A 7801-nucleotide genomic window follows, 5' to 3' on the forward strand; every position below is an offset into this window, starting at 1 on the left:
CTTCTTAGCTTTTTGTATATAATTATTAAGTGAGCCTACCCTAGGGGATAACAATCTCATTTAGAAATAACACAGACAAAAACACCAGCTGTGTTACTTTGGGTTTCCCCTTTATTATACTACCTGCTCTGTTCTACTTACTCTTACGGGAATATATCCCAGTAGAGAGAGTGTATTCAGGATTATAGGACAATATAATTATGTTTTCAGAATAGTACTGAAATGGGTGGGGTGGGAGGAATGACTGACAGATTAAAGGGAATGCTCTGAAGAATTAGGGAAAAAGCTGGAAGAAAACAAAGGTGGATGACAGTACTGAAATCCAGAGACAAGGGATACCATAAAAACTTTTTTCATCAGCCAATAAGCAATTATTATACACTGACTACTTCAACTTGTCACCCAAACTGGAAAATAGAATCACAGAATCATCTAGTCCAACCCAAATCTAAACAAGACCCACTACTTCATCATCCTCAGCATTCCATCTAACATCTTCAGTGAGGACAATTCCCAAACTTTTATAAGCAGTTCATTTCACTTTTGAATAGTACCACTGTTTAGGAAGTTATTTTCTTCAACATGGAAGCCAAATCTCCCTGTCTGAAACTTTTACCATTGGTATTTGTCCCCATAAACAAAATAAATCTAATTCTTCCATATCACATCCTTCAACTATTTGAATTCAATATTTGAATTCAGTATTCAAATACAAAGAAATGTAACTGTCATTCAGTTATTAAGACTAGATAAGAATTGAGGGCAAGGCCTCTTTTACCTAGTTAAAAAAAATCAATCTGAAAGGAGAAGACTCTCAGAGTTCTGGCCAAAACAGAAACAATTGCTAATTACATTTATTCTGAATCAGTCAGGACCCAAACTGTGACTGTCACTGAGAGTGATTTGGGTTTGAGGCATGATCCTTAACAAAGAAAAAATAGCCCCTAAGGCCAAGATCTTTCTGGAGGCTTCAATAATCTATTAAAAAAAAAAAAAAAAAAAAAAAAAAAAGCAGTTCTTTGGGCAGAGCACTTACAGGTAAAAGGATATGAAGCCCTATGTGAAGAGAGAGAGAAAAAGAAAAAGAGAGAGAGAGAGAGAGAGAGAGAGAGAGAGAGAGAGAGAGAGAGAGAGAGAGAGAGAGAGAGAGAGAGAGCGCTTGAGAGCGCATGCTGTGTAACTGGTCATCTGACCAGTCAGTTGGGTATCCAGCAGGGCAAATGTACTCACAGAAGTTGTTGTTCATCCTTTATTATTGAAGAGGACCATGACATCAGGGAGGTATTGCCATGACATGAAAGTGAGTTGTATTTATAGCAAGGATATGTTGTGTAGTCACCATCCTCACTTTCTCCTCCACAGCCATTTGATCCTCCAAGTTATCTAGTATCTATATACTTACATGTGTACATGTTATTTTCCCCAGTAGAATGTAAACTTCTTGAAGGTAAGGAGGACCTATTTCATTTTTTTATTTTTGTTTTTATATCACTATTATTGTTTAGTTTTTAAGTCATATCCAATTCTTTATAACCTTGTGGATCACAGTATACAATCCTATCCAAGGAGTTTTCTTGGCAAAGGTATTGGAATAGTTTTCCATTTCCTTCTCCAGGGAATTAAAGCAAACAGAGGTTAAATAACTTGGTAGTAAGTGTGTGAGGCCAGATTTAAGCTCAGGTCTTCTTGACTCCAGGTCCAGGATTCTATCCACTGAGCTTCTTTTATATCTCTAGTACCTAGCTGATAATAGACACATGATAAATATTTGCTGATTGACATGACATAGACCTTCTCAGATGTTATATTCTATTTGGACAGTCAAAACATGAAGATAGTCATGTGGCTGAATGGAAAAGCTATTGATTCTAGAGTAATGAGACATGGGATGAAGTCCCACCTCTAATGATGAAATCTTGGCTAAATCATTAATCTTCCTTTGGTCTTGATCCTTTGGTTCTTATCTGTAAAACAAGATTAGATGACTTTTGAAATCCTTTTCAATTTCAAATCCTTTCTGAGCTGACAAGATTTCAGAGAAATCTGGAAAGACTTACAAGAACTGATGCTAAGTGGAGTGAGCAGAACCAGGAGAGCATTCTTCACCATAATAGCAATATTGTACAATGATCAATTACGTTAGACTTGACTCTTCAACAATTCAAAGATCCAAGACAATTCTAAGAGATTCCTGATGGATATGTTGTCCATCTAAATGGGACTATTTAAAAAAAAAAATTATTTCCTCTTCTGTTAACCTGGGCAATCTATGTTTTTGTAGATATTCCTCCATTTTACTTAGATTATCAAATTTATTAACATATAGTTGGGCAAAATAACTCCTAATCATTGTTCTAATTTCCTCTTCATTGGTGGAAAATTCTCCCTTTTCATTTTTGAGACTCACAGTTTGATTTTCTTCTTTCCTTTTTCTAATCAAATTAGCTAAAGGTTTAGCTATTTTGCTGGTTTTTTCATAAAACCAACTCTTAGTTTTATTTACTAATTCAATAGTTTTATTACTTTTAGTTTTATTAATCTCCTCTTTTATTTTCAGAATTTCAAATCTGGTATTTAATTGAGGGTTTTTAAATTGTTCTTTTTCTAGCTTTCTTTTTTAGTTGTAAGCACAATTCATTGATCTTCTCTTTCTCTATTTTATGTAAATAAGCATCTAGATATAAAATTTCCCCTAATAGCCACTTTGGCTGCATCCCACAAATTTTGGTATGTTGTCTCATTATTATTATTTTTTTTTACATTTGTAATATTTTATTTCATGTTTACAAAGAGTTCTTTGACACATGATTCAGTTTCCCCATCTGTCTCTACCTAAATTAGAATGGTTGGTGGGGTTAGTTTTTTTTTAAATTAAATTAAATTTAATTTAATTTTTTAAAATTAATTTTATAATTATAACATTTTTTTTTTGACAGTACATATGCATAGGTAATTTTTTTCACAACATTATCCCTTGTACTCCCTTCTGTTCTGAATTTTTCCCCTCCTTCCCTCCACCTCCTCCCCTAGATGGCAGGCATTCCCATATATATTAAATATCTTATAGTATATCCTAGGTACAATATATATGTGCAGAACCGAATTTTGTTGTTGTTGTTGCAAAGGAAGAATTGTATTTGGAAGGTAAAAATAATCTGGGGAGAAAATCAAAAAATGCTAATAGTTTATACTCATTTCCCAGTGTTCCTTTTCTGGATGTAGCTGATTCTGTCCATCATTGATCAATTGGAATAGAATTAGCTCTTCTCTATGTTGAAGATATCCACTTCCATCAGAATACATCCTCATATAGTATCATTGTTAAAGTGTATAATGATTTCCTAGTTCTGCTCGTTTCACTCAGCATCAGTTCATGCAAGTCTCTCCAAGCCTCTTTGTATTCCTCCTGTTGGTCATTTCTTACAGAACAATAATATTCCATAATATTCATATACCATAATTTACCCAACTATTCTCCAATTGATGGGCATCCGTTCATTTTCCAGTTTCTAGCCACTACAAAAAGGGCTGCCACAAACATTTTGCCACATTCAGGTCCCTTTCCCTTCTTTAGTATTTCCTTGGGATATAAGCCCAGTAGTAGCACTGCTGGATCAAAGGGTATGCACAGTTTGATAACTTTTTGGGCATAATTCTAGATTGCTCTCCAGAATGGTTGGATTCTTTCACAACTCCACCAACAATGCATCAGTGTCCCAGTTTTCCCACAGCCCCTCCTACAGTCATCATTATTTGTTCCTGTCATCTTAGCCAATCTGACAGGTGTATAGTGGTATCTCAGAGTTGTCTTAATTTGCATTTCTCTGATCAATAGTGATTTGGAACATTCTTTCATATGAGTGGAAATAGTTTCAATTTCTTCATCTGAGAATTGTCTGTTCATATCCTTTGACCATTTATCAATTGGAGAATGGCTTGATTTCTTATAAATTAAAGTCAATTCTCTGTATATTTTGGAGATGTGGCCTTTATCAGAACCTTTAACTGTAAAAATTTTTTCCCAATTTGTTACTTCCCTTCTAATCTTGTTTGCATTAGTTTTGTTTGTGCAGAAGCTTAGATGTAATCAAAATTTTTTATTTTGTGATCAATAATGATCTCTAGTTCTCCTTTGGTCACAAATTCCTTCCTTCTTCACAAGTCTGAGAGGTAAACTATCCTATGTTCTAATTTATTTATGATCTTCTTCTTTATGCCTAAATCTTGGACCCATTTTGATCTTATCTTAGTATGTGGTGTTAAATGTGGGTCCATGCCTAGTTTCTGCCATACTAATTTCCAATTTTCCCAGCAGTTTTTGTTGAATAATGAATTCTTATCCCAGAAGTTGGGATCTTTGGGTTTGTCAAACCCTAGTTTGCTATTTTTATTCACTATCTTGTCCTGTGAACCTAACCTATTCCACTGATCAACTAGTCTATTTCTCAGCTAATACCAAATGGCTTTGGTGACTGCTGCTTTATAATATAGTTCTAGATCAGGTACAGCTAGACTACCTTCATTGATTTTTTTTTTCATTACTTCCCTTGAAATTCTAGACCTTTTGTTCTTCCATATGAATTTTGTTGTTATTTTTTCTAGGTCATTAAAATAGTTTCTTAGGAGTCTGATTGGTATAGCACTAAATAAGTAGATTAATTTAGGGAGTATTGTCATCTTAATTATATTCGCTCGGCCTATCCAAGAGCACTTAATGTCTTTCCAATTATTTAAATCTGACTTTATTTTTGTGGCAAGTGTTTTGTAATTTTGCTAATATAATTCCTGACTTTCCTTTGGTAGATATATTCCCAAATATTTTATACTATTGACCATTATTTTGATTGGAATTTCTCTTCGTATCTCTTGCTGTTGGATTGTATAAAAATGCTGAGGATTTATGTAGATTTATTTTGTATCCTGCAACTTTGTTAAAGTTCTGAATAATTTCTAATAGCTTTTTAGCAAGTCTTTGGGGTTCTCTAAGTATACCATCATGTCATCTACAAAGAGTGATAGTTTGATTTCCTCATTACCTACTCTAATTCCTTGAGTCTCTTTCTTGGCTCTTATTGCTGAGGCTAGTGTTTCTAGTACAATGTTGAATAGTAATAGTGATAGTGGGCAACCTTGTTTCACTCCTGATCTTACTGGGGAAGGTACCAGTTTATCGCCATTACATATGATGTTTACTGAAGGTTTTTAATATATGCTCCTTATTATTTTAAGGAATAGTCCATTTATTCCTATCCTCTCAAGTGTTTTTAGTAGGAATAGATTTGGATTTTATCAGATGCTTTTTCTGCATCTATTGAAATCATATGGTTTTTGTTAATTTGGTTATTGATGTCTCATTATTTTCATTCTCTTGGATGAAGTTATTGATTGTGTCTATGATTTGTTGTTTTACCCATTCCTTCTTTAGGATTAGATTATTTAGTTTCCAATTAATTTTTTTATTTATTTTTCCCTTGGCCTTTTATTGCATGTGATTTTTATTGCATCATGCTCTGAAAAAAAATGCATTACTTTTTCTGTCTTTCTGCATTTGATTTTGAGGTTTTTATGAACTAATACATGGTTAATTTTTGTATAAGTTCCATGAATTGTTGAGAAAAAATATATTCCTTTCTGTTTCCATTCAATTTTCTCCAAAGATCTATTATAGCTAAATTTTCTAAAGTTCTGTTTACTTCCTTAACTTCTTTCTTATTTATTTTGTGTTTCAATTTATATAGTTCTGAGAAAGAAAAGTTGAGATCCCACACTAGTATAGTTTTGCTGTCTATTTCTTCTTGCAGCTCTCTTCACTTCTCTAGGAATTTCAATGTTGTACCAGTTGGTGCATATATGTTTAGGGTTGATATTGCTTCATTATCTATGGTACCCTTTAGCAAGATACAATTTTCTTCCTTGTCTCTTTTAATTAGATCTATTTTGATTTTGCTTGCCCTGAGACCAAAATTGCTACTTCTGCTTTTTTTTTTTTTTTTTTTAAATTTAGTAATAGATTCTGCTTCAACCTTTTTACCTTTACTCTTTATGTATCACTCTGCTTTAAATGTGTTTCTTGTAAACAATATACTACAGGTTTCTGGCTTTTAATCCAGTCTGCTATCCAATTTTGTTTTATGGGAGAGTTTGTCCCAGTGACATTCACAGTTAAAATAACTAATTCTGTATTTCCTGCCATCTTATTTACCTCAAGTTATGCTTTCCTTTTTCCTTTCCCCCTTACCTCCTCCCCAGTATTTTTTCTGACCATCACCTCCCTCAAACAGTCTTCCCCTTTTTGAGCCCTTTCCCCTTTCTTATATTTTTTCCCCTACTACTTGTGTTTTCCCCTCTATTAACCTTCCCCTTTCTTTTCCCCTTTCACCTCCCACTTCCCTATAAAGTAAGACAAGTTTCTCTGTGAAAGCAAATAGGTCTGATATTTTCTCTTTGATACAAATCTAATGAGAGTGAAATTCACACAGTGCTCACCTCTCCTCCCTTCTTTGCCTCTTCATGAGATGTAATTTCCTTCATGTTACCTACATTTTCCACTTTTTCCAGTATAATCCCTTTTCTACCTTTAGATTCTTTTTCATATTATCATAATAATTATATCCATTATATATAATGAATTATATCCATACTCTCTAAGTATACCCATAGCAGAAATATAATTCTCAAGAGTTCTTTCCTTTTTACCTTTTTATGCTTCTCTTGAGTTCTGTATTTAGAGATCAACTATTTTCATTCAGCTTTGGTCTTTTCATCAGAAATAAATGAAATTCACCTGTATCATTGAATAGACATCTTTTCCCCTGAAATATAATGCTCAGTTTAGCTGGATAGTTTATTCTTTGCTGTAATCCAAATTCCTTTGCCTTTTGGAATATCAGATTCCAGACTCTTCAATGTTTTAAGATTTTTTGGCTCTTCAGTATTTGAATTGTTTCTTTCTGGCTGTTTGCAATCTTTTTTCCTTGGTATTATAGTTATGAAATTTAGCCACAATATTCCTTAGAGTTTTCATTTAGAGTCTCTTTCAGAAGGTGATCCATGAATTATTTCAATGGCTATCTTACCTTTTGATTCTAGAATTCAAGGCAGTTGTCCTTTATGATTTCCTGAAAGATAATATCTATGCTCTTTTTTAATAATGGCTTTCAGGAAGTAATTATTAGATTGTATCTCCTAGGTCTATTTTTTTAGGTCAGTTTTTTTCCTAGGAGGCATTTCATATTTTCTTCTATTTTTTCTTTTCTTTTGGTTTTGTTTGACTGACTCTTTAAGTCTTATTGAATTATTCACTTCCATTTGTTCAATTCTAATTTTTAGTGTATTATTTTCTTCAGTTACCTTTTGTATTTGTCCAATTGAATTGTTTTGTTCATTGCATTTTTTTTTTCCATTTCACAAATTCTGTTTTTCAATGAATCGATATCTTTTTCCTATCTATTTTGTAAGGAGTTATATGCTTTTTCCATTTCATCAAATATATTTTGTAGGAAATTATATGCTTTTCCCATTTTATCAAATCTATTTTTAATGAGTTTTCTTCATATAATTTGTTTTTCTTTTCCATATTCTCTTGTAAAGATCCCATTTCCATTCCCCACTTTCCTACTAATTCTCTTTTAAGATACTTTTTGAATTCTTCTAAGAGAGCCTTGTGAAATGGGAACCAGCTCATATCACCCTTTGGGGGCTTCATCTATAGCTGGTTTGCCTATAGGAACCTCAGGATTTAAGTTCTTTCTCTCTCCATAAAAGCTGCCTATGTTCAGAATTCTTTTTGCTTTTTTTGCTT

Source organism: Sminthopsis crassicaudata, chromosome 1 (genome assembly GCF_048593235.1).
Source record: "Sminthopsis crassicaudata isolate SCR6 chromosome 1, ASM4859323v1, whole genome shotgun sequence".
Lineage (NCBI taxonomy): Eukaryota > Metazoa > Chordata > Mammalia > Dasyuromorphia > Dasyuridae > Sminthopsis > Sminthopsis crassicaudata.